We start from the raw sequence: 10,059 nt of genomic DNA, 5'->3' as shown, positions 1-10,059 counted from the left end.
AAAGATCTGTGCTTTCAGAGAAGCAGCCTCTAAGTCCCCATTACAAAATGAAGCAACCACTCTCGCGGTTACTGCACAGGGGCCATTCCACGGGTAGGCATTTATGGTGAAGTTTTAAATTTGCTCCTTTCACTTTGAAGTTTCAATTATTTTAGTGCATGAACTAATTAAATTGTCAATAGACAGATTAACAGGAGAAAAGCAACAAATATTAACTTGCAGAAACACAAAGCCAGATGTCAAGTACAAGACTCAAAAATGAGCTAGAGAGTGAAGCTTACAACAAATGAGAGGGCGTGGCTTCCTGAGGAAAGGGGCGTGGCTTATGGACGAAAGGGGAGTGGCTTCTGGATGGAAGTGGGGGGGTGGCTTCTGGAAAGAAGGGGTGTGGCTTCTGGAGGGAAGGTTGAGCTCTGCAGGCGCTCAAAGAGCAAGGCACAAGTCATTCAGCTGGAGTAACCACCACTTGAGGTAACATCTGCCTCTGGTAGCTCTCAGACTGCCTCTCCCTCAGTGTCCTTTTCCTGTAAAGTGAACTCTGCTCCTCAGAAAGGGGTCTATCATAGTGGGGGGTGGGGGTGAGGCACTCCTTAATCCCAACATTTGGAAGGCAAAGGCAGCTGGCTGTGAGTATGCAGCCAGTTTGGTCTACTGAGTGAGTTCCAGGATAACCAGGGTTATGCAGAGAAACCCTGTCTCAAAAAAATTAAAACGACAACAAAAACGAACAAAAAAGAAAGGGGTCTATCGGGTTTACAAATATGGACTTCCTTTTTAGACATAAATTTTTCTAGAATGGTCATCTTTTCAGAGTTAATGCTGTCTGCAGTTTCTCAGAATGGCCATTTTGATATATGACAAAGGAATGTATTTTGGGGGGTATCATATTTAAGGTTCTCACAGTATCTATCCAAGAGGTAAAAACAAGCGCATCTGTTCACCCAATGGCTTACACAAACGTTCCAAACAGTTTTATTTGTTAGAGTAAAGACCTATGCATGGGATAAGTGTCTGACAATAGGCGAATGGGGAAAAAGTTGTGATACACCCATAGACTGGAATAATATAGAGTTCAGTAACAAAAATGAATACGCCACCAATACAGGTATCACAGATATGAAGACATGTATATTGAGTAAAAGGACATCAAGTGTTAATAGTATATGCAATAGGATTCCATTTATATAGGATTCCAGAAAAAAGTGGAACCAGGCTACAGGGCTAGAACCCAAACCATGATTGCCTGGGTGGGAAAATGGAGATGGAGGGAGAGGGGAAGAGAGGAGGATGATGGGTATTTCATTATCTCCATGGCGATGATGGTTCCATGCGTATGCACGTATCAAATTTACTTCAGATGGTTCTGCGGCGGCGAACCTGCATCTGTAACAGCAATAAGGGTGCTCTGACTGGACCGCTGGCTGGAAGTGGCCTTGGCTTGGAAGGGGCTGGAATGACCGCCAGGCCAGCCGTGGGTAAGCCAGGAACCGGGATTTTCTTTTCTGTGGTGGCCTGTGCGTTCATGAAAACAGGGTTTCTTCTCTGTGTAGCTTTGGCTGACCTGGAACTCAAACTGTAGACCAGGCTGGCCTCAAACTCAGAGATCTGCTTGCCTCTGCCTCCTGCCTGCCGGAACTAAAGATTACATCTATTTCGAGAACTTCTCCAGCAGTTCTTACCTGGTTAGACGGATTGAGGAGCTCAATGAGACTGTAAATGGAAGTGAAAGCAAATGTTGTCTGTCTTTGCCCGTCTGCGAAGGGATATTTCTAGTAGCCTCAACAGCTTGGCTCACAGTAATGCTAGTGAGTTTGAGGAGAAATCAAGGCAGCTAGGTGTCTCAGAGCAGCAGAGACACCAAATGAAGCACTGAGAGCTTTTTCTTTCTCAGCAGTTTGAATCATTACCAGCCACCCACACGAGGGGAAAGTGCACTATGACTCTCTTGCCTGAGACAGATATCTCAAACCAACAACTGGAAAAGGAGGACTGCTCTTTTTTTTTTGGTTCTTTTTTTCGGAGCTGGGGACCGAACCCAGGGCCTTGCGCTTCCTAGGCAAGCGCTCTACCACTGAGCTAAATCCCCAACCCCAGGACTGCTCTTTTTACACACTGGTGTTTGATTCTGTGTAGAAGACACTTCTGGCTGATCAAGGGGAGGTCAGAGTTGGTTGCAAATTCCGAGCTGAGATCCCAGATCATTTGGCAGAGGGAGAATTGGATAATCGAAATCAACAGAAGATGGGGATGAAAGGCAGCCCTCTTACACACCGGCAGATCGATCAGTTTCTTGTGGTGGCCCGAGCTGTGGGAACTTTTGCCAGAGCCCTAGACTGCAGCAGCTCAATTTGACAGCCAAGCTTGCACATGCTGCTGCATCCCAACATATCACCCTGATCCATGCCACGGACGTGTTGCAAAGGAGTGACTCTGACTTGGCCAAAGCCGTGTCAACCCTAGAACCGCAGGGAGGTCCAGTGCTCTGTCAGGATGAGATAGAAGAACGGTCTGCTTCTGAAGCCGTGCTATTTGCAGACGCTCTGGAGACGTACGCGAAGGATTTCAATGATATCTGCCCAGGACTTCCTACCCTGGAAGTCACTTGCAAGCACGGCTCAGTTTTATCACATGTGGAAAAGCGCAGATTGGTATATTCAGCAGAAAAGATTGAAAACTGCTGAGGCAGACGGCAAAGTGAAACAAGTTTCCACCTCCACTTAGACTAAGCCAAACCCTGACTGGATCATTTCTGGGGTTCAAAACCTGGAGCGAATGGGGCTGGATTCCAGAAAGGCCTGACTTGTGAGAGCTGCCACACACAGTGTGCCCAGTGGTATACCTGGGACCCACCTAACATGCAGTGCTAACTTTGTACTTCCTGTTGGATTTATTGGAAGAAGTAGAGGGGACTGAAGACCCAGCTGCTCAGGGCACCACAGAGTCACACTCAAGAGGTCATTTATCCAGACCTGAAGCCCAAAGTCTCTCCCCCTATACAACCAGTGCTAACCGGGCCAAGTTAATGGCTAAGAACAGGAAAACTTTCTTGCTCCAGGCCACAAAGCTGACTTGCCAGACGGATGTGCAGAGATCTATTACAGCCAAGAAGCACTGCCCGGAGACCCTACGCACCCATCAATGCTGATGCCATCAAGGCAGAGTGCTCTGTCCAACTTCCTAAGGCTGCCAAGACGCTACTGAAAATTCGCCCTCAGGTGCGGCTACCCTTGGCAACTATGATCAAAGATCCGGTGGGCCAGGCACCTCGGAAACCAAAAACACCTCAGGACGCCAAGACACCATTCAATAGAAACCAGCTGACCCAGAATCGAGGCCTGGGGTGGGGCATTACGGTGAAATGTCCCTATGAGAGCATGGTAGGGGCAGGGGCAAGGGTAGGGGCAGGAGCAGGGGCAGTGGCAGGGGCAGGGGCAGGAGCAGGGGTTCCCTCTTCTGCCAATGGAGGGCCTCTGGCTTCAGGGATTCGTTCAAGCTCACAGCCAGCAGCCAAGCATCAGAAACTAAACTCTGCTGATGCTCCCAATTCAGTTGGTATTTGTGGCCACAAAGGATAACCGGGTCTTTAAGGAAACTCTAACTCACCCGGAAATGCGCCGAGCTGCCCGAAGGCCCAGCTTACCTCTGATGGTGAAGACAGCACTGATGACAGTGCGGCCCCCAGTTCCTCTGCCCGCACGCATCTTCACATCCTACCAGCACCAATGAGCCCATTGTCCTGGAGGATTGAGCATCTTAGGGGAAGGGAGGTGGGATGAGAGGTAAAAGGGGTGGGTGCCCAGGACATACAAATCTTCATTCCTTTTGGTATCAAAGGGAGTAAGGAGTGAGGGAGGGTTGAAGCTGGTGTGTGTGTGTCCTTGCAGGGGTTGGACACCCTCTGGTGTTACTGCCAGTAACTCCCCTTTTTGGGCTTCTCTCCATGTCTGTGATGGAGAACAGCCTATAGGAACTTGCCTGTGTGTACCTAGCCTATTTGGTGCCTGGGACCCACAGCTGGTTTGGACAGTTGGGGGGAGGGTTTTTTAATTTTTTTTTAAAAAGGGATAGAGGAAGAGAAGAGTAAACATTAGGTATTGGTCTCTGGCACGAGGAAGGGGGAATACACCGCCATGTATCTTTTTTTCTTTATTTTCTAATGGGGAGGGGTTTACTCTTACTGTCCAGTGTCTGGACTTTCCTTAGTGGAGTCTGAGCCTAAGCTGGCATCGACCCCAGCCCTTCTCTTTCTCCCTCTGTCTTTCATATGCTAATTCTCAGAAATAAATTTTCTGTTTTTTTTTTTAATTTACTTCATACCTTAAAGATACAAAGTCATAGCTTAGTAAGGTGTGGCAACGAATCTACAATTCCAGCACTGGGTAGGTTGAAGCAGGTAAGCCAGAATTTCACAACCACCTCAGGCACATAACACTTTAGGCCAACTTGAGTTACATGAGACTCTATCTTAAAAGAAAACACACCTCAGCAAAGCTATTAAACGGGGTGGGCTAGCATTAAGAGAATGCTGGCTACTAACTTACCTCCTAGAATAGTGGTTCTCAACCTGTGGGTCACGACCCCTTTGAGTGTCATATGACCCCCCCCCCACTGGGTCCCATATCAGATATCCTGTATATTAAATATTTACATCACGATTCATAAAAGTATGAAATTAGTTATAAAGTAGCAATGAAAATAATTTTATGGTTGGGGGGGTCACTACAACATGAAGAATTGTATTACAAGTCACAGCATTAGAAAGGTTGAGAACCACTGTCCTAGAATCTCCTGTAACTACTGACCTGTCAGAAGTGAATGGGCAGCTTCCTGTCTCCCTTTTCTTGGTCAGGTGTGATATAGTACAAGATAGAGGCAAAGGGGATGACTCTGGAAGGTCTCGCTGAGCCTGTGGAAGGGGCAGAGAGGAGGAGCACGAGCTTGGTATGCCTCATTCCAGCCTGGACAGAGGGAGATGATGCGTGCAATCTTGACATCCGCGTGTCCTGGAGAATAGAGGACCCAGGCTTCCGTTGTTTCTCTAAAGCAGTCTCTTGCAAATCTTGCCATGAGTCTGTTGATTTTTCCAGTAGCTGCAGAAAGAAGAATTAAGCCACCCCTATTCTAGAATATATCAGAACTCTGGACATTTGCACTGGAGTCAAAATGCTCTATTGCTCGTAACAGAAACATGGGAGGAAGGGATAGGTAGATAGGTGTGCTGGGGAGGGATAGGTGTCATGGGGAAGGGATCAGTGTCCTGAGGAAGGGACAGGTGTCCTGGGGAAGGGATTGGTGTCCTCGTGAAGGGACAGGTGTCATGGGGAAGGGACAGCTGTGCAGCCCTCTCCTAGCTCTAGAATAGCTTGTTCTTAGAGACATCTTAAACAGGGTTTTTATTTATTTGTGTAACAACATTTTTCATTTATTCCTTGGAAATCTTATACATGTAGATAATGAAGTTTGGTCGTATCCACCATTACATTCTCCTATTCCCGCCCCCTGCCTCTGAACCACTCTTCCCAACATTTCTTCCTTCCTTCCTTCCTTTCTCTCTCTCTCTCTCTCTCTCTCTCTCTCTCTCTCTCTCTCTTTCTTTCTAAGTGAACCATTGAGTTTAATTAAGGGTGCTTGTAGGAGCAAGGCTGTGGGGTATTTACTGGAGATGGAGATGGGCAATTTGCCAGTGGCTATGCCACAAAGAAAAGGACGACTCCCCATTTTCTAATCGCTATTAATGTCCCATGGCTTCTTAGCCAGGGGTGGGGACACACGTGATCTACCCATTTGCTCTGGAATATTGGCAGGTTCAATCTATCTCCAAAAACGACATTGACTAATTGATCGATCGATTGAATGTGCACGCTTGTATGCATGGGTGCGTGCGTGCGTGCGTGCGTGCGTGCTTGTGTGTAAATCACAGGACAACTTACAGGAGTTGATGTTTCCCCTCTACCACGCTACCATGCAGATCCCAGGGATCCCCCTCTGGTTGTTCGTCTTGGCAAGCACTTCCACCCTCGGAGCCGTCACACAGGCCTGACAGTATCTATCAATGAGGAAGATTTACATTGCAGTGCGCTATGGGAGTGCCGCTGAGTGCGAGCAATGTTCTGGTTTGTAGAGGAAGGGAATTAATGGAAATTGGAAGTGGCAAGCAGAACACAGCCGTAGCCTCTTGTCTGTGGGAGAGAGTCAAGTCAGAATTAGCAAAGGAAGTTCTCAGTTCCCGAAATTTCCCACATCTGTGAACCACATGCTCTCCCGGGCTCAGCTCCAGGGCTCTGAGGCTGACCCGTGACCCACGGCTTAGGGATTTAGGCCCATGTTCTATTCCATGGCTGTGGGATATGTGGGATGGGGTTGTGACATCTGCCTCACTGGAGCTTGGTGAAGCATAAGTGATTATGGAACATGACACAACCCAAAGTCTGGTCAACACACATCCCCGGTGCTTGGAAAAGCCCACATGGGTTTGTTTGGCCGAAGGGTCACTCCTGCTTTCCTGCAGCGATACAGCCTGGGCTCCAACACAGCTTCAAGCTCACCTGCTATTTGACCTTGGGCGGTTTGCTCCTCTTATGCAAAATGGAGCTAATAATAGATCCTGCTTGGTTTGCTGCCAGGGCTGAAGCACAGGCAGTGCTTAGAACAGTATGGAGGCCGGCACAGGTGCCCTAAATGAAGACATTGTTGCTGAGATCAGCACTGGCGTGAAGGCTTGCTAGGGACAGTCCGACTCACAGGTACATCCAAGTAACCAGGACAAACAGAATCTGGAGCTTCCAGAAAATGCGTTGCGGTCAAAATTACCTTAAAATTAATTACCTTAAAATTACCTTAAAATTAGCTTCTTTTAGAGGATGAGCGAAGCCCACCCGGTGACTTATGCGTGAAACAGCTCTCTAGGACTCCAGGGCTGGGAAATGAGCCTCCCTACACTTTCCCATCTCCTCGCAACCAAACTGAGTTCCCCTCCCTACCTCACCCCTTCCTTAGAGTGCCCATCCCTGACTTTTGTTTACTAGAATTCAGAATATATAGGATTTTATTTATTTAATTATTTTTTATAGATTTTGGTCATATTTTCCCTGCCCCAACCCCTCCCAGATATTCCCCCCCCCAGATGTTTTCTACCTCTCTATACACTGTAGGTTCTCTCTCCTCCCCTGCCTCCCCCTCCCCACAAAATCTCAAAAAACAAGGGCATACACCTTTAATCTCAGCTCTAAGGGTGCAAAGACTGGAGGATTTCTGTGAGTTCAAGACCAGCCTGACCTACATATAGAGTTGCAGGATAGCCAGAATTACATAGAGAGACCCTGTCTCATATTAATTAATTAATTAATTAATTAATTAATTAAAAAAGCTGTCAAACAAGCAAAACAACCAATAAGACAAAACAAAACGTACACACATATACACACACACGCGTGCATGCACACACACACACACCACACCACACACACACACCACACCACACACACACACCACACCACACACACACATACACGTGCACACCTACCACCACCACTATCACCTACAGCAACAGCGAAGAAGACATCATGGAATTAATTTTGTGTTGACCGATACTCCTCTGTATGGAGCATGGCTGATATACCCAGCTACACTTCGTTAGAGAAAACAGATTTTCTTCTTGATTAGTGGTGGGTCTTTGTGCCCATTCTCCCCTCTTCACTCTGGGATTTTGTCCGTCTGGAGTTTGGCCAGGTCTTGTGCATACTGCCGCGGTCTCTGTGAGTCTGAATGTGCATTGGTCCAGTTGTGTCTGGAAGAAGCTGTCCTTGGAGTCAGCCATCACCCCTGGCTCCTACAGCCTCTTCTGCATAGCTCCCTAAGCCTTGAGGAGCGGACTTTGATCAAAATATCCCAGTTAAGATTGAGTGTGCCAAAGTACAGATGGGGTTTTAAAGAGCATCAGGTCCAGTGTTTTTACAGTTAAAAAAAAAAACGAGATAAAGAGATGAACCATCCTTCTGGGTCACATGCAGGAAACCCCAGTGAGGAAAGCCTAGTGCGTCATGTCCCCACCCCCTCCCACAGAGGCAGATCTCTCTTAGGGTTGACTCCTGGAGCCTAGCCGGGCTGGAGAATCGATGTGGTGATACAGGGATTCTCAACGCCTTTATGGCTGAGTTAAGCAATTCTCCTAGGTATCTTTTCAAAGGAAACCATTAGTAACTAGGCTAAGGATAAATATATGTCCATATTCCTCAGAATGCAGCTCCTCTGGGATGAAGTTATGCCCAGAAATAGACTGTAATATTTTAAATTACACGTTTCTCTTGTCATTGGAAAATGCTCAGATCACGAGTATGGTGTGTACTGTATTAAAACTGTATGGCAAGAAGGGGAGAAAAATGCACACCCGCGGTTAAAAAGCTCTCAGTGCTTAAGTAATGTTTTATAATAGGGGGGTGGGGGAGCCAAAAAGTTGGGACAAGAATTCTCTTTCCTGTGTGACCTTGGAGAGACACATCTTGTGCTCATCCAACCAGGAGCGGATGCTGATGACTGGGAGAGACCTGAGGGTGGCGGGAAGATGAGAGCACACATCTGTGGGAGAGGCACGCTTTCCAAATGCTTTATGGTCACTACTCTGCCATCTCAAAACCCATGTGGCAGGAGCCTAAGTGAAGGAGGAGTCCCCACAGAACGGAGCTTGCTCAGGAACGATCACTGCAGGGTTAACGCGTGCCTCATGAGCAGACTCGAGATCAGGAATGAGCACTGTGACAGGAGCATGCATGCTCTACAGGCAGACTCCAGGAGTTAAGGGAGAGAGGAGACATGTGAAGGTAAAACGGGGAAGACTGTGTAAATTCTTTTGGGGAAAAAAATCATGCTTGCCTTGGGGATCAATAGCAAGGGTGGCCTATCTAAGGCTGAACAGTTAGGTATCGGACAGATGTTCTGAAGAAATATGTGCACACGCTTGTTATGCCATGTGTGTGTGTATATGCATGTGCAATGTATATGTATACTGTGTGTTTATGTGTATGTGTGTATGCATGTGCGTATGCGTTTGTGTATATTTGTGTATATGTGTATATATGTGTGTGTTTGTATGTATGCGTGTATGTGTTTGTGTGTATGTGTGTTGTTGAGAATTCAGCCTAGTGCCTTGCAGGTTTGCACTGACTAGATATCTTTCAGGTCCTGGGGCAGCCTTCTAATAGTTCTTGTTACAGGATGCTCATATGTAAAGACATCTCTTATTGTCCTTCCCTGCTGTTTGTCGAGATTTGACTCACATAGTGATATTTCGATTCTGACAATTTGCCCACATCCGAGGTCAACATAATCATCTTCTTCCTTGATTTTAACTATACTTTTTTTTTGCAGATGAGGGCTGGTGAACTCCAAAGATAGAAAGGAAGGGATTCTCCAGTCTCGGGACTCACTGGTGGAGAAGCTGGAGGAGCTCAGCTTCCTCCGCTCCCAACTTCTGTTTCTCCCACCACATCTTGCTGCCTGAATGTTCAGGGAGCTTTGGCTTCACTTCTGCTACCATTTGGAGTTTGCTTAAAAACAAAATTCGTGGACCACAAGTGCTGTCAGAACATATTCATTGCAGACCCACAAAGCCAACAGCCATAATGTCAGCATGACCATATTTCCTAAGCGAACAGGAGATGCCATCCCCAAGTGCATTTTCCAAAGTTGCGGGGGCCTGTTCGGAAGCTTGGCTTGGTGAGCGATGACTAGAACCCCTGTTCTGAACTGAGCGTTCAAAGCCATTAAACATTTAATTACCACTTTGGCAAAGCAATACCCATTACCGTCTCCACAATGTAACAGCGCAGGAATTTTAAATGCACCCTTATTTTTCAGAATCTTCAGTCTTCACAAGGTGTAAATGAAGCAGCATTTCAAAAAAAGCTCTGCCAAGGCACAGTTCCTTAAAAAAAAAAAATCCATTGAAAGGAAGAAAAATTGCATGTGAACAATATTTATCAGTGCCTACAGTTGACATTAACCATAGTTTTCTATAAAAACCAGCAAGCCATCAGCATTCCCTTATAAAAGTATACTTGGCCA

At 46.7% G+C, this 10,059-nt stretch overlaps 1 pseudogene; it reads left to right on the top strand.

Annotated features, from left to right (window-relative positions):
* The first annotated feature begins 1,357 nt into the window (after positions 1-1,357).
* On the top strand, positions 1,358-3,748 carry Mta2-ps1 (metastasis associated 1 family, member 2, pseudogene 1; annotated as a pseudogene).
* Positions 3,749-10,059: the final 6,311 nt, after the last annotated feature.

The sequence above is a fragment of the Rattus norvegicus genome, chromosome 11 (genome assembly GCF_021556685.1).
Source record: "Rattus norvegicus strain SHRSP/BbbUtx chromosome 11, alternate assembly SHRSP_T2T, whole genome shotgun sequence".
Classification (NCBI taxonomy): Eukaryota; Metazoa; Chordata; class Mammalia; order Rodentia; family Muridae; genus Rattus; species Rattus norvegicus.
The sequence above is the reverse complement of the archived record's forward strand: the minus strand, read 5'-3'. Positions and strand labels throughout refer to the sequence as shown.